The sequence below is a fragment of the Sus scrofa genome, chromosome 4 (assembly GCF_054392235.1).
Source record: "Sus scrofa isolate SSC_HxYL_T2T_F1_AM1 chromosome 4, Sscrofa_HxYL_maternal_Yorkshire_Landrace_v2.0, whole genome shotgun sequence".
Lineage (NCBI taxonomy): Eukaryota > Metazoa > Chordata > Mammalia > Artiodactyla > Suidae > Sus > Sus scrofa.
Genome location: NC_139386.1, coordinates 76,119,356 through 76,145,613, shown reverse-complemented (window position 1 = coordinate 76,145,613; position 26,258 = coordinate 76,119,356). Strand labels below are relative to the sequence as shown.

At 39.7% G+C, this 26,258-nt stretch overlaps 1 long non-coding RNA gene across 2 annotated transcripts in view; it reads left to right on the top strand.

The window, feature by feature from the left end:
- LOC102158507 (uncharacterized) overlaps positions 1-26,258 on the top strand; it is a 277,472-nt gene that overhangs the window by 106,916 nt on the left and 144,298 nt on the right. Inside the window, exons 3-4 of one of the 2 annotated variants that reach the window (XR_014843756.1) lie at positions 8,463-8,531; positions 10,545-10,624. This is a non-coding gene — a long non-coding RNA (uncharacterized LOC102158507). Of the gene's footprint in view, positions 1-8,462; positions 8,532-10,544; positions 10,625-26,258 lie in introns of those variants that run through there. The other variant, XR_014843757.1, reaches the window with a different exon arrangement.

Sequence of the window (26,258 nt, the reverse complement as noted above, 5' to 3'; positions counted from 1 at the left end):
TTCAAGAAAATAGACATCTCACCCTTTGAAAAGCTAAGCATATACAGCTTATTTCATACAGGTTCTCCAGATAAGCCATAACTAAATCTTACATCAGAGAACTTGACAACATCACTTATTAGATAGGGTTCATCTTGAATTCACCTATTCATATCAGTGACCATCCATCAGTCATTTGCTAATTGGTTTCATACTAGGGAAAATAAACGTGTGTGCTTAGGACAGAGGGTAGCTTTGTGGTTGGGAGCAGGGAACCTGTGAAGGGAGTTCCCACCCTCCCACGGAAAAGAGGTCCTTGTGATAGGAGTGCAGCATCTTTTAATGATTGCATTTCAAGGAGCTGCCTCCCAGGTCCTAGAGAAAGGTATTCCTGGGTGATAATGCTGGCAAGAGGCTTATTTAGCTTCTAAAACGATTTATACACATTTCAAGGATACAAAGAAATTACATGTGATTACAATTTTTCTAAAGTAAATGCTCTAACAAAAGGGAGGGTGAAGAAATTTCTTACCTTATTTTCAATAGAGAGAATTAAACTTTTTTTAATATTTTTAAATTTTGTAATGATTTTTATTTTTTCCATTAGAGCTGGTTTACAGTGTTCTGTCAATTTTCTACTGTACAGCAAGGTGACCCAGTTACACATACATGTATATATTCTTTTTTCTCACATTATCATTTTCCATCATAAGTGACTAGATATAGTTCCCAGTGCTATACAGCAGGATCTCATTGCTTATCCATTCCAAAGGCAATAGTTTGCATCTATTAACCCAAAATTCCCAGTCCATCCCACTCTCTTCCCCTCTCCCTTGGCAATCACAAGTCTGTTCTCCAAGTCCATGAGCTTCTTTTCTGTGGAAAGGTTCATTTGTGCTGCATATTAGATTCCAAATGTAAGTGATATCATATGGTATTTGTCATTTTCTTTCTGACCTACTTCACTTAGTATGAGAGTCTCTAGTTCCATCCATTTAAATTTTAATTTTTATTTATCCTTACTGCTGCCTCTATTCAATTTTTTTTTAAACCAACAACTGTGGACATTTTTAGATGAAAATCATTTATATATTCTTTTATTGAACTATATGCATTCAATAGTTTAAAGAAATACAACTTTCCTGCTCCAGTAGGAAATTACTAAATTTCAAGAAATACAGATTTTACTGCGGGCACTAGTGTTGATCACTATGATGTTGGTATCCACACACTGACTGACAGTGTAAGGGAAAAATGAGAAGCTAAAGAATTTTGCCAAAATGAATATCCGCTTTCCTCCTTAAATGAAATTATCTTCAAAGTGTTTTTGCATTTCAAATAGTGTGATCTTGGACTACACTGATTTAAAACATACATGCCTTATTTAAATCTTTGAAAAATACCTAACATATTGGCCAGCACTCCTCCATGTGATCCAAAGAACTGTTTGCGTCAGAATTGCCTAGGGCAGTGGTTCTCAAACTTGAAAATGAATGAGCCTCACCTAAAAGGTTTGCTAAAATCCTGGTTGCTAAACGCCCTTTGGAGTTTCCATAGGTCTGGCAAGGTTCCCAAGGATTTGCATTTCCAACAAGTTCCCAGGTGCTGCTGCTGCTGGTGGTGGTTGGAACCACACTTTGAGAACTACTGACCTAGGGTACCTGACAAGCACGCCTACACCTATTCCCATGCTAGCACCCAAGTTTCTGGAACTGGGTTCTTGGGATCTTAAAGAAACACCCAGGTAAGAGTTTTAAAAATCGCAATTTTGAGGACCACTTTGGCAATTTGCCAGGTTAATTGAACTATCATTGACCACTAACTGTATACCACATATCAACCATGAGGATGCTAATAATGCTAAATGAATAATTTCAGGCCCGGCATGTTGAAAATAAGGCAGTAGTCTTCAACTAAGAATAGAGTAATAATACAATTTATCCTTATTAATTACCTACTCTGGGCCAGGCAGTGTTCTAAGAGCCTCACATGTATCAGCTCCTTTAATCCTAATACTCATCCTGTGAGGTGAAAGGCATTATTATCTCTAATTTACAAAAAGGAAATGGGGGCCCGGAGAGTCCAAGGAAGTTGCTCAAGGCTGTTGGTCATGTGTTAATTTCTTGTGTTTATATTTTACGTTTTCTTAAATGTTTACCAGAAGCTATGTATACCTATGGCATCAAAAAGTAAAAATAAATTGGGGTCCACGTTAATATAAAAAGGTATTAAAAAAATGGACCTGAATCCCTTCAGTGTTTGGTAGATTTTACCAACGTGAAAACAACAAATAGGTAAATATGGAGGAGTATACCCATGACTTAGAGAGAGTACTCTGATTAAGCACTAAAATGAACATCATTTCTCAATTATGCTGTCAAAATGTCATAGTTTTGTCAAGTTTTGGCAAACAAACATAAATATTTCAGTCATTTAAAATGAGCAACAAGATAAACATGAGATATTTGTCATTTATAACTTTAAAGTAAGCTTATTGAAAGTCTACAAATTATTCTGTTCGGATGTACTTGGATATTCTTGTTAGATCCAGTAAGAATTAAAATTTTAATTTTTTCTTGAAACTTTGAACAGGAGATCACTAAAATTAGAAAGAAACATTTGTGAATGTACTTTGGGAGACAATGTTGAATGGGTATATGACTTTGTTTTTACCCACTGGCAAATTTTAACATTAAAGATAGTGAAAATTAGCAAACCTCAGTCTACTATTCATAAATTATTTGGTCTTTTAACTTCTGACTTGCAAAAGTTTACCTAAGCATTCAACACTTTCTAATGTTTTCAATTAATTTTTTATCAAAATCTTACATTCAAATTATTTTGTAATAATGGCCACATCAGATACCAAAAAGAAGAATTTTTAAATTGTTTTATGCAAGACATAAAACACAAAAATAAATTCCAACCTCTCATCACTATGATAATAAAAAGAACAATTATTATGTGGTTGGAAGATTTTTAATTCACCAATTATAAATGTCATTTAGGAATTTCTAAGGGTGACACTAATGTAAGTGGCACTGAGGAGAGAAAAGCTTTAAGATGACACTGATGTAAGAAAAAGCACTACAGTTACTTAAGAGTAGTTATTAGCTAACAATAGGTACAATTGGGACAAAACATTCTAAAAGGCATGTTTATATAACACTATTGATATTTGAGTAAATAAACATTAATAGAGGAGCATAGACCTCAAGAAATGTTAAACATATTTAGAAAAGAGACCACAGGGCTAAGTGAACAGTGTTCATTCCAGGAAGGGAATAGCCACTAATTAGAATCAAGTATATAATGTAGTCAAGACCCAAGATCATTTCAAAATGTGATTTTGTTAGTGCCTTTTGGGATAAGTGGCATTTTTATTCTACCTTCTTCTGGAAGAAATACCGCTAATTTTAAATAATCACGATGGAATTGGGGGACAGAAATGGGGTGTATAGGGGTGAGTTAAGGTCATTCATGTCATGTTGCAATTTAAATACACATCTCGAGTCTAAAAATACCTGACCATCAATATTTCCTTCCAGAATTTTTATTGAGGCGGATCTGTTTAAAATGCATCCTGTATGTTTTATTTAACCTTGTGCAGTGTAGTTTTAGTAAGTTCAGCTGCTTTGTTTTCACAGTGACTGACAATAACATCTAATCAGAAACAGGCAACAAAATCTCATTCTGTCTCAATACATGACTACATAGTATGTAGTGTACATAGATATATATGATATTACTGTATCAAAAAAACATTTTAACATACTTCGTGACTCCTGCTAAAGCCTCAGTTTGCAGCCATCCCTATGAATACTTCTAATACGGAATATTCACCTAGAAAGACTTACTCCCTGAGACCCAGTGTTCTTCTGTTGATATGCAGCAGTCTGTCTTCAGCGCCATGTTGGATGTTCTACCCTTGTTCTTTCATGGGCATCTTTCATGGATTTATCGAGTTTGTTTTTGGATCTTTATTTTTGTTCCCTTTGCTTGTTTAGTTTAGTAGATTCTCAGGTAAAGCAGGTGGATACCTGTGTACGTAACCATATGGTTGGAGATGGTAAATATGCTGTAGCATTGGCATAGGGAAAGGAAACTGCAAAATCACAACAGCAACCTGGATCATTCACAGGAGGATAGTACAATTACATTTCCAGTACTAAAGGGTCTGGGTAGAGGATCTTGGATTAAGCGGTGCTTTGGTAAAAAAGGGAATAAAAAGTTTCTTTTCCGTGGGGATATCTGGAATCCCCTGCTTCTGCATTAGAATTTCCATTCATGTCCCTAGCACGAAGGCTTCAGCAGTGCAACGAGAGTACAAGCATACGTTTTAACTGCATCAGCAAACCTCAGCTTTTTTGCTCAGTACTGTGCTGCTCCTCCATTCACTAGCCTTGCTTTCCATCATGCTTAAACCTTCCCCCAAGTAAATGGGTTCTTCAGGGTCGTGGTTTACAAGCAGCCATCTCTACTTGTCTAGTATGACTTATGTATTGTCATCTGCTGTCATAAACCCACCTGCACACTCCAGACTTTGGTCATGAATACCCTGATGGGCTTTAACTCTTTTCCAGTACAGTTGGTATCTGGCTTCTTTGGTGTTTAATCCCACAGTAGAGGAGCCCTTGCTTTTCTGAGCTCATAAACAGTGCTTAATTACAGGTTGAGTTCATGTAGTTCTGTCATATTTGGCTCTTTTCTCTAGACTTTTGAGGTCCTGTCCTAACTTAGCAAAGAATATTCACCTTCTGATAAAGGTTTTCCATGACATCTGCCATCTCCTACTTATGGTGACTGGCATCTGCTTTCAACTTCGTCCGCCCTGCTAGATAATTCTTTCAGGATCATCTGAATGTCTCGAAAGAAGATAATTATTCAGAATATTAGGCTGCAGCTCACCCTGTTTTTCCAACAAAATACTATATGTGTGTTCTCAGTCATTTAGTATTTTGTTGGAAAAACAGGGTGACCTGCAGCCTAATATTCTGAATAATCTGCTGATCCAGAGAGGAAGGTTAAACAATGCAGCCACGAATTCTGCCATAGCTGTAGGCATATTTCTGTATCTGTAGTGGTGCCCTCCCACTGCTGGGAAGAGAGTAGGGGAGCGAGGACTGATGGGCTGGGCCACCAGGTGCCAGGCGTGGTCCAGGCAGCAGTGTGTTCTCCGCCCTCTGGCTTTATTTTTAACAATCCTTTTGTGTGTGGGCGCATGTATGTGGGTTTCTGTGTTACTTTATGTGAGCACATACATTGTTTCTGTGACATTTGTTGCTTTGTAACAACTGTAAAAATGTCAAGTTTATCATCTGTTGAGTCAAAATTGCTTAGGGCAAATTTTAGGATTACTAAATGTAATATGGGCTCAGAACATAAATGAGAATTTTAAAAATAGAATAAATTTCTGAAATAATCAAGCTAAAAATACAAGTAAGTTTGTTAAGAATGGATATTACAATGACTTTTTGTTGTTGTTGTTGTCTTTTTGTGTTTTCTAGGGCCGCTCCCACGGCATATGGAGGTTCCCAGGCTAGGGGTCTAATCACAGCTGTAGCCCCCGGCCTACGCCACAGCCACAGCAATACCGGACCTTTAACCCACTGAGCAAGGCCAGGGACCAAACACGCAACCTCATGGTTCCTAGTCAGATTCCTTAACCACTGCGCCACAACGGGAACCCCTACAATGACTTTTAATAAATGTTAGAAATATGTAAATTTACAGTTTTATCTTCAGCTTTATTATCAGCTTAATAAGGACATTTTAATGTTGAAGCGTATTATCTTCTAAACTGATTTTTTTGGGATTACATCTCTGAAAATTATTTCCGGGTGTTCAGATATTTAAATATGTGAATTGAGTTGATTATGCCAGTGGGGAAAGAGTGATGAAACTTACAGACCTTTCCTATAAGTAGTATTTGCCACAGAGTCCCTTGCTGGGTATTATTTTAATCTATCTAATGAGACAATACAAAAAAGTTCACTTTTTCAGAGGTAATAAAGGTAACGATGGCTTGCCTGCCTGCATACATAGCTATAGAACCGACAATTGCATAAACAATTAATTACACAAATTAATCAGCCAGCAGTTACTAATCACCTGCTCTCTACCTAGAAGTTTGCTAGGTAGTAAGAATGATGTAGAATAATGTCCTTACATATTCTAATGTTTATATTAACTTCTCAGGAACTACTTTGGAAAAAAATAAGAAAGACAAATTGATATTTGAAACCAATGTGCAGCCATTATTTTGTTTTCAGATTTAACCACAAATAACTGCTTTATTGTCGTCCTTTCCACTGACTTTGTAAGGGGAACATCTGAGTCACTCAACTTTACAAAGAGCCCTAAAAATCACAAACATGACTCTCCAGTAATGCTTGGGATGGGTGGATGATATTCCTGATAGACCTCAAGACAGGTACATGGTATACATTTCTGGTTCTGTGTGACTACCATTGTGAAAGATTTGACTGTCTCAAATACTGCCTTAAAAACAGAACAACATAAGCTAAACTCCTTAATAAGAATGCTGTGCTTTAAGTTCCTTTTAAACATTAAGATATAAAAATATGACATTTGTATCAGTCAGGATCCCAAAAGGGAAGAGATGGTGCCCTCAAATTAGGATATTTCTAGGTGCATTTTATTTACAAAGGAAATAATTGCCAGGGTAGGCCAGGGTACAGGGAACCCCAGGTTTCCCATTAGCACAGGGAACCCAGAAGCAGTTGAGGTGTTACTATGCCCAGACCTGAAAGGGGGAACCACAGATACTAACACAGAGAGAGAAAGTATTGCCAGCTGAACTCAGAGACACCAAATAGGATACATTGTGGCAGCCATTTCTCCTTCCTCCCATGGTCGCTTTCACATTAAGTTGTCCTTCTTAGTCCTTCCCAGTAGATGAACTAGTGTTTGAGGAGCTGAAGAGGATAAAGAAATAGCCACCCCAACCCTGAGGTTTTCCCAGCATTGTGTCACTGTAGCTCTTCTCTACAAAACACTTACTGATCCTGACATGAAATCCACCGGACACCTTTCTGCCTGGTAGTTCTCAGGAAATTCTCAGTTACAAGTGATAGAGATTCAGCTAAAATTGGCCTGGGGGGTGGTGGTGGAAGGAACATTTGGATGATATAATTGAAAAACCTGTTTGGTTTTTTTTTTCCTGCAAAAGTCATGAAATGACCAGGCTGGGTGACATGCCATCATGTGACCATGGAGATGCATTTCTGATGTTTTATCTCTGCCTCACAGATATAGACAACAAACTGGTAAATACCAGAAGAGAAGGCATTGGGGGGTAGGGTGAAGCAGGTGAAGGAGATTAAGAGGGATAAACTTCCAGTTAAAAAATAACTAAACCATGGGAATATAATGCACAGCACAGGAAATCGAGTCAGTAATATTGTAATAACTTTTTATGGTGACAGGTGGTTACTAGGCTTATCATGTGATCAGTTTGTAATGTATATAATTGTCAAATTACTATCTTGTATACCTGGGACTAATATAACATGTATGTCATCTATACTTCAATTAAAAAAAAAAGAAAAAACCCCCTAAAAGTTCACAATTGCTAGGAAACTGAACAGACTCAGGGGTACTTTTCAAAGATTCCTAATCATGAAAGAGGAAAATTCTTTTTTATGTCTGATTTGTCTGCTATTAATTTTTTATCACAATATTCTTCTCTAGAATAATGAACTTTAAACAATACTTTCCCAATAAAATACAGAAACTTATTTTGTTTTAAAAAGTAATTTGATTTCTATTGGGGTGTGAATGAAATAGGAAATTCTACACTTTTTATGATGCATGAGAATATACTTCCTTTTGAATAAATCAAGGTTTCTGAAAAAATAAAAATGAGGGAGTGAAGTTTCATGTTTCCATTACTCTAAAGCAGCAATGAGGTTTGCTAACAGTTGTGCAATTTACCAATGATAATTACTATCATTATACTGCATGAATTTAAGATTAATTGAATATACTTAGTTCTCTCATGCAGTCCTTTGCAGCAGAAATTAAGCTGTGGCATCATTTCCTCTTATTTTGAAAATCAATGCACTGAAAAATGTATAAATAATTTATTTCTCTAGCACTTGTCAACCACACTTTTATAAGGGCTGTCTTTCGGAGGAGATAAAGGATTCAATGTGTCATTAAAATTACTGAAGGACACAAACCAAAATGGTATCACATGGATAGCTACAATTTACATGTATTCAAATTAACCTTAACTTTTACGTACACTCATTTTATAGCAAATGTTTACATATTATCAATTTACATGTGCTTGATTTACATACACTTACACATATATTAAAGTTGATTTACATATGTTTAAAGACAGAACTTTAGGCTGAGATTTTTTCTTAGAACTGCTAAGGACATGACTTCAAAATTTCTGAGAGATTTCTATTTTAAAAGCTGATTTTTAACTCCTGCATTTTTCATCTTTTGAGGGCAGAAAGATATTTACTCTAGGACTGGTTGGCAAGGAAGGAGGAAAGCAAAACATCGTACTGGGTAAGGTGAGTATGTGGTTGCCCGTGTGTGTTTGTGTTGGTGTCAGAGCCTGAGCTTGTGTATTCCTTTTTTTTTTTTTGTCTTTTTGCCATTTCTTGTGCCGCTCCCTCAGCATATGGAGGTTCCTAGGCTAGGGGTTGAATCGGAGCTGTAGCTGCTGGTCCATGCCAGAGCCACAGCAACGCAGGATCCGAGCCTCCTCTGCGACCTACACCACAGCTCACGGCAACTGAGCAAGGCCAGGGATCGAACCCGCAACCTCATGGTTCCTAGTCGGATTCGCTAACCACTGAGCAACGACGAGAACTCCAGAGCTTGTGTATTCTTGTGTCCCTTTGATGCTAATATATCTGAGTCTTTGGGATTTTTGAAATGGGGGAACTCTATATTTCTGTTTTTGGAGTTTATCTCAAGAAACCCTCATCATGATACAGTAATACACAATATTTGGTGCATAGCTATGTCACAGATTGAGAAATAGGTACCAGAGATAAGTTCATTATTAATAGAATTGAAAACTTGGCATTCCCAGTCACAATTCCCCAAGCCCAAACAATGTTGTTTTTTTAGCTAAAGAGGAAAATGATTAGTGATACGTTTTATGATTACTTTCATTTCCCTTCTTTTTCCATTGTCATTACCCTTTTTGACCAGAAAAACTCTTCATTCTTCAATCATTTATTCGCTTACTTGACAACTGTTTATTGACCATCCCACTACCTGTCCTACACTGTCCTCAGGTTCTACAGACAGAGATGAAAGCAACAAGGCTCCTGTTCCCAAGGAGCTCATAGCTGATTTGAATTGTCTAAAGACAGAGGGCAGATGGAAAACAGCAAAGCTAGAGATGAGGCAAATGTCCACTTAGTTTACATTGATGACAAGATATTCAAGCATTGCTGTTTTTCCCATTGCAAGAAATTGGGGTCTTCAGAGAAAAGTCAGGACTACAGATGTCCTTTGATTTTTTTCGTTTGTTTGTTTTTTTAAACTTGGAACCCTCCTCCAAAAATCTGAGCTTTCCAAAATAGAAGTCCAGAGTTGATTAGGGAGTTCATTTCCCTCCGATGATGAGAAATGAAATGGGTAGTGGAAACCAAGAGGAAATGGAGACAATTCCATGGAGAATAAGAAGAGTAGGAGTGTGTGTCTTCAGACGTGATTTTATTTTTAATTTCTCAATATTGTAAAATAAGAACAACAAAGATCTACTATACAGTAACCTTTATCCATCCAAGAATGCCCACGGTAATCTTGTGAGGGTTGAACTCATTTTTACACAAGCAGAAACTGAAGCTCAGGGAAGTTAGGTAACATGCTTGGACACTCAGCTATGAGGTGGCAGAAGGAGAATTTGAAATTAGGAGAGGCAGGCCCTGGAGCCTCCTCCTTCCCTACACTGCAGCCTCACGCAGTGCACATCGCCTGAGAATCTTTCAGCCACCCTGCTCCCCGCCTGTAGCTGAGGGCCACTCTGCCCCGGGTCCTTGGCCTCCCACTGCAGAATGAGGTAGAAATGGAATGTGTCCCCTTGGAGAGGAAAAAAAGTGACAGGGATGTGTTTTAATTAAATTTGAGTAGAATTTCCATTCCAAGAACGGTGTGAATTTATTCTCTTTCATAATCCTTCAGGGCCATTTAAATCCTATCTCCTAATTAAGAATTTCGCACCGAAAGTGCATTAGTGCATACTTTGCTCTTCAAACTCTGTTTCAATCTAACAGAATATATTTTCAAACTTAGAAAAGTGAAAAGAATAAAGCACTTTAAAATTCATTTTGGTGTACTCAAAAGGAAGCCGGATGTCATTTTAAGCCCTGGCTCAGCACTTCACAGTGGATTTTGAGGGGACATTAGTGTTTCCTAAGAGTTCATCAGCATAGGAATTTTGTTAGGAAAAAAATGCTAAAGGTTCATTAAATTGCACACACATACATGTATACAAACTATATACAAAAAGCACATTCTACTAAACAAATGTACACTTTAAAAAATTTATGTGATGGCTTGTTTTTGAGATGAAGGATATTGTGTCTGAGAAAAGGAGCATCATCTGAAAGGCCACTGATGAATCACCTTGGTCCTCTGCGCATGAAATGTAAGTAGCCTTTCCAGTATGTTCTGAAAATGACACTGTGTTCACTTTCAGTTTTCTGTGCTTCCACATCCATGATTTGTAGAACCACTTTATACATTCAACATATAATTCTAAGATGGGATTCTTACTTTACTGGCTGTCCTCTCTGTGCCAACCACTTGACATGTCCCAGGGTTATAAAGACAAACAGGACATTGAATCTGCCTGCAGAGGCATAGCAGCTGGTCAGAGGCAGTAAGCCAACCTTCGCCAAAGCACAGCATCATCAGTTCAACAGAGAGGTAGGCGCAGGTACAGTGATGCTTGACTAGGATTTGGAAGGTTAAGAACTTAGGCATGGAAGAGGATCAGGCTATCTCTAAGTAAGCCAGCATTTCCCCTCTGAAATTACTTCTTTTTTTACATTATAGCTACTCTAAATTTTTAAGGAAAGAATGAACAATAAAAGTGTAGGTTTTAACCAGTTTCCAAAGTCAGGTATGTATAAAGAATTTTAGAACACTTTTCTATTTGTAATAATTTTGAATAGATTTGCTATTTTTCGTGACTAAAAAGCCTTAAGGGAATGGAAGTAGATGCTTGGTATTATAGTATTAAGTGTATATGGAAAAACTGAGTGAAATCACCAATAGCTTTTCCAAAATCATGGTGATTTCTCACCTAATGTAAGAGTATGCCATGACATTGAGTCTGAATTCTGTCATGATAAGTCTTACAGGGCAAAATAAAAGTAACAGCTGAGACCATTTAGAACTGAATTTGTCAGTCTTCAAAATAATGTTTTAAATGCAGACAAAAATCTCCAGGCCATTCATAAGTATTTTGCCTGTCCATTTATCTGGGTGCATAATTCATGTGTACAGTGTAATGCCAACTGTGATGATTTGTTTTTAACCAATAATTGTGTCTTTGCAATCACAAACAAAAAAATTCCTGAGCAGAGTCAGGATAATTGTTGAATAATAATTTCTATTCAATTCAGAATTTAACTTCTACCGTCACATCTACCATTTGACATTTAACTTTTAAAAATTGAGATCAAAGATAGAAAGAAGTAATTTTTTAAACAGTCTTTTTTTTTTTTTTTCTTTTTAGGGCCACACCCATGGTATATGGAAGTTCCCAGGCTAGAGGTCGAATGGGTGCTGCAGCTGCCAGCCTACACCACAGCCATAGCAACGAGGGATCTGAGCCTCTTCTGTGAACTACACCACAGCACGGCAATGGCAGATCCCCGACCCACTGAGTGAGGCCAAGGATTGAACCCACATCATCATGGGTACTAGTCAGATTCATTTTTGCTGCACCACAATGGGAACTCCTGAAATACTTTTAGGTACAGAGAAAGTTTCAAAGATAGTACAGAGGATTCTCATCTACTTTCACTCTGCTACTAATGTTAACTTTCATAACTATTGTCTATCAAAACAATGTTTTCAGTTGTAAACTAGCAACTGAAATGCCTGCTTCTACCTTATTTTTTTAAGTTTTATTGAAGTATAGTTTATTTACAAGGTTGTGATCATTTCTGCTATGCAATCAGTCATACACATACACACATCCATTCCCTTTCAGATTCTGTTCCCACATAGATTATCACAGAATATTGGGTAGAGTTCTCAGTGTAAGCAAAAATATTGGTAAAATTCTGTTAACTAAGCTAGAGATTTTATTTGTATTTTGCCACTAATACCTGTTTTAATATTTATTGTTGTTGTTCCAGGATCCAACCTAGGATACCGAGTTTTATTTAGTTAACTCAGTTGCATCTCTAATCTGTTACAGTATTTCAGTCTTTACTTGATTTTTATAAACTTGGCATAGAGATTTTTGAAGAATCCTGGATATTATGTAGGATAGCCTTCGTTTGGGTCTTCTGATGTTTCCTCATAATTAGAGAGGATTATAAACTGGGGGGAAGGAGAGCACAGAGATGAAGTGCCCAGCTCATCACATCATGTCATGAAGTACATGATACCAACCTGGGTCATTTGGTTAAGGTTCTGTTTAATAGAGTTTCTCCACAGTCAAATTCCCATTTCCCTCTTTTCATGCTTTGTTCTTTGGATGCAGCTTGCTAAATTCAGTCCATAGTGAAAGGAAGAAATACTAAGTTTCAACTCCTAGGGGGGAGGTGAATATAAAAACAATCGGTAGACATGGGTTAAAACCCACACAGTAATTAGTAAATGTTTGAGGTAGGTACTTTGAGGCCATGCAGACAGCCCAGTTTCTCCTTGGAGTTCTGCCCATTAATGTTATCATTCATCAGTGGATCTTGCCCTGCAGCAGTTATTACTGTGGTAGCCAAGGGTAACTTTCTACTTTGCTCATACCATATTCTTTTGAAAAGCAACTAAAAAGATAAGAATTCTTGTGCAGGATTAATTTTATTATCAAGATGGCTTAGGTTAAATAAAATGCGTTCATTGTGTCTTCCTTGAAACAATATCAGCTCTAAGGAACAAAGCCCATCACATGCTTTCTCATGGACAAGTGCATTAGAGCAGTGAGTGCTTAATGGTTCTGGGAGCAGGTGCACCACCCTGACAGTCCTCATTTGCATATGCACGTTGAATCCTGGCAGGAGATGTGATTCAGGGGTCCCCCAGAGCTGAAGAAGAGACATTCTCAGGTAAAAGTAGTTCTTCATAAACTTTATAACCTCATTCCAAACGCCAGTTGTCAGTGAACGACTTTCCAGATTGACAGCTTAACTCAAGAAAATGTCACCCATGTTCAGTAACTGGCCTAATCTTTTCTGTAAATTGCTGCCTGTGGTTTTCAAAAACATAGTAAATTGCTGGCAAATGACAGTGTGTCTCTCTGCACGGCTAACTTCACTCCTGCACAGTTAACAAATCAGTCTTAAATTATTCATCCGATCACCCAATGTCTATGTTCTGATTTTAGGGAGCTGGTATTCCATTTTTAATACTGAAGTAAAATTTGCCACCTGATTGTTTCTGTTCTCTTCAAATATATAATTAAAACTGTAAGCAGGGACAATAACTACACCTTCTGCCTCAACATCTCAGTTAATGAACAGAATTCCCTACTCAGAGCTTTTGCTGTCCTATAGTGCTCTGATGCAGAGCCAGCTGTTTTCTCAGACTAGTGTTTGAAATATAGAGGAGTTTTTCTCCATTAATTGTGTAATTATAGGAGAACAACAAAATGATTAATTATATGTATAACCTAGAACATCTAATGGCCCATTAAGAAATGGTACCCACTGGCACAGTGGGTTAAGGGTCCAGTGTTGCTGCAGCTATGGCTTAAGTTGCAACTCTAGCTCAGATTTCTTCCGTGGCCTCGGAACTTCCATATGCCATGGGTGCAGCTGAAAAAAAAATTGTACTCTTACACCATTGCACATTGTTCTGGGAACAGGGCTAGGTTGTCTCAAACAGATCAACCAAATAGAATTTTGTTCCTGAAATAAGTTTAGGGATATAGTACTTTGTTCTGAAAAGACTTCTTAACACTATTTTTTTTTCCTAGCAGTTACTTTCTTAAGGGGATGTTACCAGAAGCATATTTACCCTTCTTTGAAATGTGGTTTTGATCAGTACTGGCTCTAAGCTAAATAATACTCATGGGCCATAAAGGAGTTTATATTTAAGAAGGAGACTGATTTGCTTCTATATTTGCAAAATAAAAAATCCTTCTATATTTGCTCAGCAAGTTAACTTGAGGGTACCTTAAAAGGATCCCCAACAAGAAGCATGGCACAGTTGCTCTGGTCTATACCACTGTCACTCCACAGTTTGGGTTAGAGCCCACTTCTTCAACAGGCAATGATCCACATTCTGATTCAGATGGTATGCAACTGCAAGTATAAACTACAGGTAAAAGAAGAATCTGGAAAAAGAGTGTGGGAGGGAGATAGATAAATCAACACAAATTCATCACAGGAGGTAGAAAAAACTGCTTTTCTTACAAGTCTGGCCGGGAACTTCGTCTTCAAGTGTGACTTATCAGCATTAGATATCAAGTATTAAGGGTGTATCTCTCAATTCTTAACCATGGAATTTATAAACCCATCGTATTTTCCTCTAGGAGAGCCAAGCTCATCCTTGTATTTAACACTCCTGCTCTATGTGCTCAGAACTCTAAGTTCCTTATTAGAACACTTTCATGTTCCATCATTGTTACTCATTACATTGTCTGTTTCCCATTATACAGAAAATTTCATAAGAACAGAAGCTGTCTTGTATATTCCTATGTTCCGATTGCCAGACTCATCAGTTCTAAATTAAAATATGTATGTATTTGTTCATATTAGGTAGGGTCGTGTATCACAGAAAAGCCCCCCAAACAACGGCTTATAAGATATCCTCAAATATACAAGAAATCTAATAGGGAAACAATCTAGATAAGAGGTCACAGCTCCACAAAGAAAGCTCTCCTGCTATCTTTCTGTTCTATTATCCTAACCAATGACTTGAATGCTCCAGGTTATTTTATGGCTCAAGCTCCCGTCAATCCTTTTTCCATCTTTCCCTACATATCTGGTTTGACCCCTTTCTCAGCATTCTGCTTCCCCTTCATTCTTAGCCTTATTCTTTTGCAGGGGGGGATCCAGAACTCTTGTGGCTATTCTGGGACTGCTGTATTAGTCAAACCACACATTAAATGCACAGGCCCTTTGGCACCTCCCCTAGTCAAGGACACTCCAGAGCCTTTACCCACAAATTCTCATCTATCAATAGTTGACTTTGAATATGGAAGTTCCCAGGCTAGGAATCAGAGCTACAGCTGCTGGCCTACACCACAGCCACAGCAACACGGGCCCTGAACCATGGAAATGCTTAATCCCAAACCCCCTGAGCGGGGCCAGGGACTGAACCCTCATCCTCATGGATATTGGTTGGATTTGTTCCACTGCGCCGTGAAGGGAACCCCAGGATTTTCCTTTTTTAAAAAAATCTTTCTAGGGGTGCACCCATGGCTTGTGGAGGGTCCCAGGCTAACGGTAGAATCAGAGCTGTAGCCGCTGGCCCACACCGCAGCCACAGCAATGCAGGATCCGAGCTGCATCTGTGACCTATGCCATAGCTCACGGCAGTGCTTGATCCTTAACCCACTGAGCAAGACCAGGGATTGAACCTGAGTCCTCATGGATGCTAGCCAGATTCGTTTCCACTGAGTCACTATGGGAACTCCAGGATTTTCCTCTTAATTGAAGTTTTTCTTACCTATAAGTGTATCCTGGTCTCACTCAGTGGGTTAAGGATCCAGTGTTGCTACAAGCTGCAGCCTAGGTCATGGATATGGCTCAGATCCACTGTTGCTGTGGCTGTAGGCCAGCAGCTGCAGCTCTGATTCAGTCCCTAGCCTGGGAACTTCCATCTGCTGCAGGTGCAGCTTTTAAAAACAAAATTCCACTGTACAGTTGAATTTCCTCTCAAAAAGCACAGCAACACATTGCACTAGACCCTTGGAAAGTTGTTTTCTTTGAAGAACAGTACTGCTTTCACTGACCTCTAGCAGCCATAGCTTACTCTCAATGGTTTAACTTTTGCAAACAGTGGCCCAGGAAAGGAAACCCCCAAGCCACAAGCCACAAGTGTGGTTTTCTCAGCCAGGGAACTGAGAAGAGATGAAGATCACACCCCATCTTAACAGCTAAAGTTGGTACAGATTCTCTGCGTTATGTACTAAGACATTGAAATGGGGACTGTAACACAGACGAGTTGGGGAAGGAGGTGTTGGAGAAAATATAGTCATTTCATATTTATACTGCCAAACTAAAACTATGATGTGAATGGATTACACAGATAAAACATCTACTTTTCTTTAAAAATTATTTATTCCCATTTGTGGACTGGAGAAAGGGTATAGTATGAAATAAAAATGGCAGAGACCACATTTTAGTATAGTTGTTCAATTATATTTGCACAGACCTATTCAATACAATTCTATTAGAAATATGAAATCAGAGAAGTGCTGAAAAGAGGGCAACGAAAATGGTCACAGAGAGGATCCTTTGGGGGAAAAGTGGCCAGTAATAAATTCTCTGTCAAGGAGCTGGTCAAGGATCATGATGCCTAGTGTTCAAGTCCAAGGCTCATTCATAATGTGCTGTTTTACCATATTTTATCACAAGCTCTTCAATAAGTGTCTACTCTGCCCAATGGTCCTGAGTTTGGTGGAAGAGAGGAGGTGACTGGCAGAGGACAACATCTCAGAAAACTGGGAGTGACAATGAGGAAATTGATCCCAGCACACAAAAACACAAGTTGCCAACTTCACAGTACATACCTTCTCTAGTTTAATTGGCAGTCTACGTCATATTAAGTTAAATAGAAGGAAATAAGAAAATTCAACTTACAAGATGTAAAATGGATTGAAATAAGCCTAAAGCTTAATGTACAGAATGATCTTATTTGTACGGTCTGAATTATTTTATAATCTACCTATGATAGAAGACAGGTAGTTATTAAAATAACACATTATAAAAGAGAAAATTAGATTACAGGTATTGAACTTAGTGTAGCAAATGCACTGTAGGGTCCACGGACACGTTTGCTGATGGGAAATACAGTGACAGGTTCCAGCTGATTATAACGTAGAACAAACAGTAACTGCCTCGGAAGGGTTAGAGGAAATCCTCCAGGGATGTCTTACTGCTTAAGGGAATCAATGTATTTTTTAACAAAATGAGCCTCGCTGGAGTTTTTGTTAGACTTATTCTGTAAGAATCTGTGCAGGTCAAAGCAGATTTTCTAAGCTCTAAACCACAAGGGCAAGTAGAACCCCTTCAGAGTACTGAGAAACCTTCGAGTGACTTAAAACAATAGCATACATTTGAATGTGGTGTATACATTTTTAATGTCTATATAAGACATTTAAAAATAGATGTGGGAGTTCCCATGGTGGCTTAGCACAAACAAATCTGACTAGCATCCATGAGGACGCAGGTTCGATCCCTGGCCTCGTTCAGTGGGTTAAGGATCTGGCGTTGCTGTGAGTTGTGGCGTAGTTCACAGATGTGGCTTGGATTCCGAGTTGCTGTGGCTGTGGTGTAGGCCAGTGGCTACCGCTCTGATTCTACCCCTGGCCTGGGAACCTCCATATGCCATGGGTGCGGCCCTAAAGAGACAAAATAAATAAATTATAAAAATAGATACGGCTTTTTACTGAATCATACTATGTAGGTTCTTCGCAATGACAAATTGTACTGTATACAAGAAAATGTTTAAATTACTTAAATAAAAATTCAACACAAGCTGCTCTTATTTTTGGAAGGCAATCCAATCCTGCTTCTGCAGGAATCGTGAAAAGCCTGTACTTGGCTGATTTGTGCTGGATAGACTGATGCAACCTGTGTAAAAGTGTTAGGGACTCTGGTTCTTCTGCCTGTTATCTTTTGAGCCGACAGAATGAGATTGAGTTCGGTTTAGAAGCAAAGGAGCGCTCTACTCTTTGATCGGAGAATGCAGAGGTGTGTGCTCTGCTCCAGAGGCTCCATCCTCCTCCCAGCAGGCCCCGGGATCTCGGGATCTGGCGGCGGGGAGTTCTTGTGGGCGCTGCTCATATTCACAATCAAGGGCTGCGCGCAGCCTCTCTGCGCACCTGCCCTCCGCCGCCATCTTGAAATCTCCGTGGCTCGCCAGCGCTTTTGCAATTAGGCCAAGCACAATGGAGGCAAAAAAAAAAAGGTTAGACTTTATTTTATTACCTGGATTCTGTTTTAATTCCTGGGCATTGTTCATGGGCTTTGCTGGTGACAGATACTTCCTCAGGCTTTTTTCCTGCTCCTCCCTCCGGAGGGGCGCTGACAGGTAACAGTTCATCTTCCGTAAGAGCTTCCTGCTGATCTTGAGCATCGTTGTAACACGGATGGAGGAGCAGAATTTTTCCCGGAGTCTTTAGATGTGTGGGATTGTCACCTGACCTCGGCTCTGACTATTTGTAGCCCTGCACAACCCCCATTTGTCGGACTTTTAGAGATAAGGGAACCTGGTCAATTTAGGATGCATGGCCCAAATATCAGTGAGGGAATAGCGGTCACATGTCACATTTTTCCTAAAGATGCGGGTCTTCGAGTTTTCGGCCTGTAGGTGAATATGCCCTGATGCTGAGGCTCGCTGCTATGGCCCCAGCATCCCTGCTCACACTTTGGTTGTTCTGCAGAAGAGCAGCTCCAGGTCAGAGGGACGCTTAGTCAGGGGGCCATTGCTGCAAGTGGTCTCTCCAGAGGTTGGGGCTTGGGGGCCTCTTCCCTCAAGCGTGATGCACCTACAGAGTGACCCCTGTGACTTCAGGGCAGAAGGATGGTTGGGATCATCAAATGGCTTCTATTCACTTAGGAGGGAGCTGGGCTTTCCTGCTGCCAGTTTTCCAGGGTTTCAGGTGCACCCAGTGTCCCTGCCAGAAGGGGTGCAGGGTCAGGTGGGTGGGTGTGGGCAGCACCTGGTGACCGTTTGCAGCGAGGACTTTCATGGTTTCTCCTACCTGGAGGCAACCTGGGTTGCTCTATTTCAAGGGAGTTAAGACGTCCCTTCTCTTGAGCTTGGGGAATGGCTCTACCGTCCATGAGTTCAAATGTACTTCATTTAACTTATCCCTTGGAGCTACCGCACACAGGGCAGGGCCATCAGAAGCAACTTAATGCAATTGTCTTGAATTTCCTGACATCGCTTGGTTAAGCTTCCTTTTCAGGTGTGATTGGAGCTCTCTACTTTCTCTACTAATTGGGGTCTCCAAACCGACCTCAAGGTCCATTTTATGCCCTGGGCACTAGTTATCCCCTTCGTTATTTGAGACACAAATGTTGGACCTGCCATTTCAGTTGTGGCAGGAAAAGCTTCCATTCACTCAGAAAATGTATCTACCAGCACTGAGGGATACCTGACATTGCCTGGTCTCTCTACTTGACAGTGAAACTGGGCTTCCATCCTACCGGGACATGTGGTCCTGGTGGCCCTCTGGTCTGAATGGACCTTATCTGGGGGCTTCTGTAGGATCTGGTGTTGGGGTTGTTCATGGTGCAGATGGGGCTGGTCTCAACTACCCAACTGATTATATTTTTCATGCCAGGAGTTACCAGGACCTCAACTAACCAGTTATGTAGTTCCTTGATGAGCCTCCCTAGTGGCTTAATAGGCTGCAGTTTAGGGAAAGAAGTATTACCCGAGTTCATTAACTAGCCTCCCGTGGCCCCTGGATCTCTGTGGGAGCTCCACTTTCAGGCTTTGTCTAATTCTTCCTTTGTGTAGGTGGGGGAATAATTGGATGGTTTGGCCTTTGAGGTTTGAGGGGTAGTTGCCAAGCTGCTGGTTCTAGGGCTGCCCTCTTGGCAGTTGCATCCATCTTGCTGTTTTCCTTTATTAGCTCCTCTTTTGGAAGCTGCACTGCTCTTAAGAGCTTCAGTATGCTTAAGCCATGTTTTGCCTGTGTAGTCCGCACAGTAAGCATCCCTCTTTCCTTCCCCAAAGCCCTGTTTGTGTGCGTAGGGTGGCACATACCGGAATCTGTGTAGCCACTGCACATCTTCCCTGTACTGAGCTCTAAGGCTCAGGTGAGCCTTAGCTCCATCTTTTAGAGAGACGTCCCTTGGGGAGGCTTCTTGCTTCTATGACTTGGGTCTGAGAAATCATTTCATTTACCACCAGCCTTTCCCTATCTCATAAAACTTGCCCCCATCTGTGAACCATTCCTCTTCAGGGTTTGGTGGAGGCTCACTTTCTATATTGGAGTGACTGGAATAGACCATGTCTCTTGTTTCTACACAGTCTCCCTCCAGGGGTCTCGTGTCTGTGGGTAGCAGTATGGCAGGATTTAACATGAGATGGGTTTTTATGGTGGTCACTGGGTTGTCTAAAAGCCAGCCTGAACTTGAATCAACCTTCCAGGGTATAGCCATTCTGTTCCCTTAGAACTTTTAAAAGCCTGAACCTGGTGAGGAGTCCATCTAGGGATTGCCTGACCAGAATCAACTTTCCAACCTCCTTTAGCAGGGTTGTGGTAGCTGCTACTGCCTGTAGACAAGGCAGCCACCCTTCAGTGGTTTGATCTAATCATTTAGAGAAATAAACAACCCCCCGGGGAAGAGGCCCCAGTTATTGAGCTAAGACCCCATGGGTGAGTCCCCTTGTCTCGTGAATATAAAGATCAAAGAGTTTAGCTAAATCTGGGAGGGCTAGAGCAGGGACCCGAACTAATTGCTTGTTTTAATTCTTGGAAGGCCCCTTCGCATTCTGAATTCTATTCAAAAGGATTATCGTCCTTCCCTTTGAACTTTTCATATTGAAGCTTAATTATTAGACCATAGTTAGGGATCCCAATGTGGCAAAAAACAGCCAATTCCAGGAAACCCCTAAGCTGTCATCTCGTTCTAGGAGGGGCAAGGCTGCCAATGGCTCCTTTCCTTTCCTGGGGTAGACTTTTCTGACCTTCGGTAAGAATGAAGGCTAGATTGCCCTCCCTGAAAGGCTGCTTTACACAGTTCTTGTCCGTGGGGAGGAGGGTGGAGTTCTTCTAGGTTGGATGAAGAGGAGCAGCTTACAGACGAAGTGCTGGATGTATCAGCTCTGCACACTGTCCACCTAGCTGAAGGGTCGGGGCAGCCATGTCATACTAGGGTCTCTGGTCTTAAGGGCCGGGTGCAAGGCCTCTGCGAGCAGCACCCAGTGCACAAGTGAAACTAGACTAGGCACAAAGGAGGGGGAAAAAAGACTTTATTACCCAGATTCTACTTTTATTTCTCAGGAAATGTTAATGGGCTTTGTCAGAGACATGAGTGTGCCTCTGGGCCACTCTGTGCTATCTGATCAGGACTTAGACATAAGAATCGCCACGAAAAAGCACTTGTTTATAAATAAGTGTTCCACTTAAACACGCAGAGGCCGTCCTTTGTGAGATACATACTTTTCAGAATTTATTCAAACTGATACCGATTTACTGTGCATGTTGTTGCATTAACCTTCTCAGTTCCCTTTTCTGCTTTGATAACAAGAATATTCAAAACAATGCTTCACTCACTTCTTTGGAGCTGTGGTCATGCTGATATTATTTATCTAAAAATACACATGAAGATATAATGGAATCCAAGTCTCACTTCAGAGTGAAAAAAACAAAACCATAAGACTATTATTTGAAGTTTTATTATGTTTACATATTTCCAGTGTCATTGTTTACATTTTAAATCAGCGTTTCTTTGATAATATTATCTTGATTGTTACCTTATAATATGTGTCATAATAATTTGTGAGTGTACTTTTCATACCAAAAGTATGAAAAACAGCATGATAAACTTGCCACAGAGAGACTACCTACTTCCTATTCCAAATAGATGATAAAAACATTCCTAGAGAGCAAAGGGCAGGTCACACTGCACACAAGACAAAAATAAAGTAAAAAGAGAGAAGAAAAATGTGGAGATGGAAGGCATGTATACAGCATAGGCCAATAATAAAAATGTCGGCAAGTTTAAATCTTCTGGGAAGACACAGAGCACTCACAGAATGTGCTCTTTGTAAAGTCCACTAAGATATTGCAAACTTCACAGTCCAGTAGTTTCTACCACTTCCAGGACCTGTGAGTGAAATTAATTTTAAAATTGTTTTACCAGCCTGAAAAATACAACTTTATCTTGAATGCTGACTTGATTACTCATTTTCGAGCATTCTTATTTTGTAACCAGTAACATTATGTTAGTTTTCGGTGAGGCCACCCATAACATCACAGTAAATTATGCTAATAAACTGTCAGGACTAGAGACTGTAAGTGACAGCACTTCCATAGGCCTGGTAGAAAGCTAGTTCTAAAAACAGATATTCAGACCTAAGTAAGGAAAGCCTATTTTCTTGATCCTTTTTTTTTTTTTTTTTTTTTTTGTCTTTTTGCTATTTCTTTGGGCCGCTCCCACGGCATGTGGAGGTTCCCAGGCTAGGGGTCAAATTGGAGCTGTAGCCACTGGCCTACACCACAGCCACAGCAACGCAGGATACGAAAAGCGTCTGCAACCTACACCACAGCTCACGGCAACGCCGGATCATTAACCCACTGAGCAAGGGCAGGGACTGAACCCGCAACCTCATGGTTCCTAGTCGGATTCGTTAACCACTGCGCCACGATGGGAACTCCTCTTGATCCATTTTATAAAAGTAGAAAATATACTTTCTGTGGATCATCTGGTAAAAATATTAACTAAAAAAGGCCATGAAGCTTGAATGAATAGGATTAAGATGAATGCATTAATGACAGATTTCCATAAAGAAGGAAAGCTTTCCAATCAAACTTGCAAATCTGTTGACGTGACACATTGATTCCTTTAAATTAATGACTCCTTCTGTATTAGAAGATACCTTAATTACTAGAGAGTATTGGTTACCATTAACTTAACTGGTTAGCTCAAGATGGAGATCTTGGGGCATATGAGTCACCTCTAGATACAGATAAAGAAATGATGCCCTAGAGAACTTCATTATAGAGCAGCTTGAGTGAATAAGAACGTTAATTTCCTTGGGAAAAATTCACCACCCAAAGTACAGTTTTCCCATTTATTTTACTTTGTCAGAAAAGTCCGTGAATTCTTGCTTGCCTTAATCTTCATTATATACTTACATTACAGTTATATACTAGTTACAGTTTTCTGTCAGTTAAGGTAGTAAGTGACCTTACCAGTTTTAAGTGATAAAAATTATAAAGAATGTTATATTTGTTTTCTTTATATTTATTATTTTATTCTCCATCCATTATTAGAATTATGCACTCTGATTAATAGTTATAGTCATTTAAAAAATCTTCTCAAAGGCTCATCATAGTTACAATTTTTTTTGGGGGGGTCTTTTTTAGGGCTGTACCCATGGTATATGGAAGTTCCCAGGCTAGGGGTCAAATCGGAGCTGCAGCTGCTGGCCTACACCACAGCCATAGCAACACCTGGATCCTTAACCATTGATTGAGGCCAGGGATCGAACCTGAGTCCTCATGAATACTGATCGTGTTCGTTACTGCTGAGCCACAACGGGAACTCCCATAGTTACAAAATTTAATTTACATTCTGTTTTCTGTTACTGATTTTTTTAAAAGTGTATATCCTGAATTTGTTAAGTTTAATGTCATATTACTCATTTTGCCTTTGAAATGGAGTTTTTTATAGTACAACTTATTTTTAAAGGACCGTAAAACAGTCAAGATGACCTAAGCTCTTGACTCTGGGGATTTGGAGAAGCTGGATAATATTAAGTCATTAAAAATAGGTTGAGGAGACTTCCCAGTTCAGCTTCCACAGTACAGCAAGAAAAGCTGAACAAAATGAAAATCAAAACTTTCATGGGTCTCAAGAGAGAACTGCCGCTCTGAAATTTGGAGGGACAGGCACATCCAGAGAGATGGATCTGGGGTCTGCCTGCCTGGAACATCAACTGCTGGCACCATAAACTATCAGGAACAACACTCATTTGTTGTGATTTTGATGAATTGTTTGAGGCCGAGAGTGGACGCTCATAACAGTGAGAAACTCCACAGGTTACGGTTTTCTGGGGCTTCCACACTTCCTTGGACTTTTCCTCCAAGAAACCCACCAGGTTCTCCTGTGAAGATCAGAGAAAGATCCCCATAGGGCTTTGTCAGAGGGTGGGGAGCTGGAAGAAGAGCCACTTTGAAATTAGGCCCACAGTCTTTGGAACAAAGCCTGCTTCAGGGCAAAGCACTTTACTTGGTCTTTATCCCAGGTCGGGGAAGAGAATTCCTCCTCTCCAGGCTTCCAGTCTCAGAAAATGGGGAAAATAGTCAGCAGGGTCAGGACTTCAGGAAAGCAAATTGGGAATTAGAGAAAGGAGGGGGCAACAGGGGGATATGGAGTAGGAGCCTTATAACTAGAGAAGTACTTGGTGAGGTCACAGTCCTGAGACACAGGCTGGCTAGAAGACCGAGGTTTAGATGGAAGATAATACACTCTCCCTCGTCCACACCTTACCACCACACCGATGAACTCCTTGTTTGATGAACACAGCACACTTCTAAATAACACACAGCTCAAGAAGAAGTCTCAAGAAAAAATTTTAAACATTTTGAGCTCATTAAAAATTGTTTTAAAAATCAAAATATGTGGGGTACAGGAAAAACAGTGCTTAGAAGGAGATTTATAGCATTAAATGTATATATTGGAAAAGAAGAGGATCTAAAATCAATCATCTAATCTTAGGTGGAGAAGTAGGTGGAGAAAGAAGAGCAAATAAAAGCTAAAACAGGTAGAATAAAGGGAATAGTAATTTTAAAATACAGTGTGAATCAATGAAAGTGAAAAAAAAACAGAAAAATCAATAAAACAAGCTAGTTCTTGGAAAAGATCAATACAATTGATCCATCTCCTATCAGACTTACAAAGAGAGAAGAGAGAGGATACGAATTATCTGCTGTTACTTCATCATTCTTCTTAGACTTTCAAACCTCAGCTCGGCTGTCTGTATCCTCTCCTCCAAGAGGGCCCTTCACCAAGCTCCAGCCTCCCTAATTTGGATAATTAACTACTAGATAGAGAATCAGGTCTTCATATTTTGTACTTAAAATTTTCTCCAGCACTAGAACAGTGCAGTAGGAACTCAACTGAATGGATGAACACGAACAGCTATGACTTCCTAGTTGTGCCGCATCATAGAATGAAGCCTACTGCATCTTCTTGCCCAGATACCTTTTGCCTAGGTCAAATCCTCCCATTGCTGTCTGGTTTACATAATGTGTTTCTTGGTAGCAGATGTCATGATTGCAATTTAACTCTTAGGGAAAGGATTGTTCAGTAGAAGTATGGCTTTCACTGGTCTATACACCTAGTAGAATATTGGTCTTTTTTTACTCATGAGTGAATTTCAGAGTCTGGGACCCTACCTAGCACATAGCAAGATCTTAGTATATATTTCTAGGATAAATACTTTAAAAGGAATGAAGGAATAAAGGAAGAGAGGAATAGAGGAAGGGAGGGAAGAGGAAGAAAAGAAGAAAGAAGGTTGAAGAATAGTGTGAGAAGAGCTTGGTCATGTAGGTGGTCCAGGAAAGAGGATTGCGTACTATTTTTTTCACTTCATCCTGCTAATAATAAGGGGCCAAAAAAGAATTTTAGGCAAAGGAATAGCATGGTTTAGGAAATAATGTAAAAGTGGATTATGGAACAAAAAAGCTAAAGACAAATAGCAAATATAGTGTAGGAAAGAGATGATAGAAGCAAAAATCAAGGCAGTAATTGTGTAAAAATCAAAAGAGCTAGTGTCTAGTGGGTAAAAGCAATAAGGCTTGAAAACAGTACTGTCACGTGCATTCTCTATCCACAGAGGTAGTTGGTTTCAGGACCATCTGGCATTTGGTTACTGAGCAGAATACCATAAAATAAAAAGTCACTGATAAGTAAAAGTGCATTATGTTCCTAGTAAGAACATCAGAATTCAATACTAGTTTAATGTTTTAAAATGCATCATTGTGCCTGCAATCCCAGTACCACAGGACAAATGTTGGGTAGATTACATAGAAGATTGCAAAGGAGAGCTTTTGAAGAATTAAAAATAAGGCAGAACTTTCTTAACTCAGGACACAAGTGCCAGCTGATCTTAAAATCCTCAAGGCGCCCCACCATGGGCATTTTGAGCCCAGAGATGCTTCTGTGGCCCCAGCAAACTTCACCTCTGTG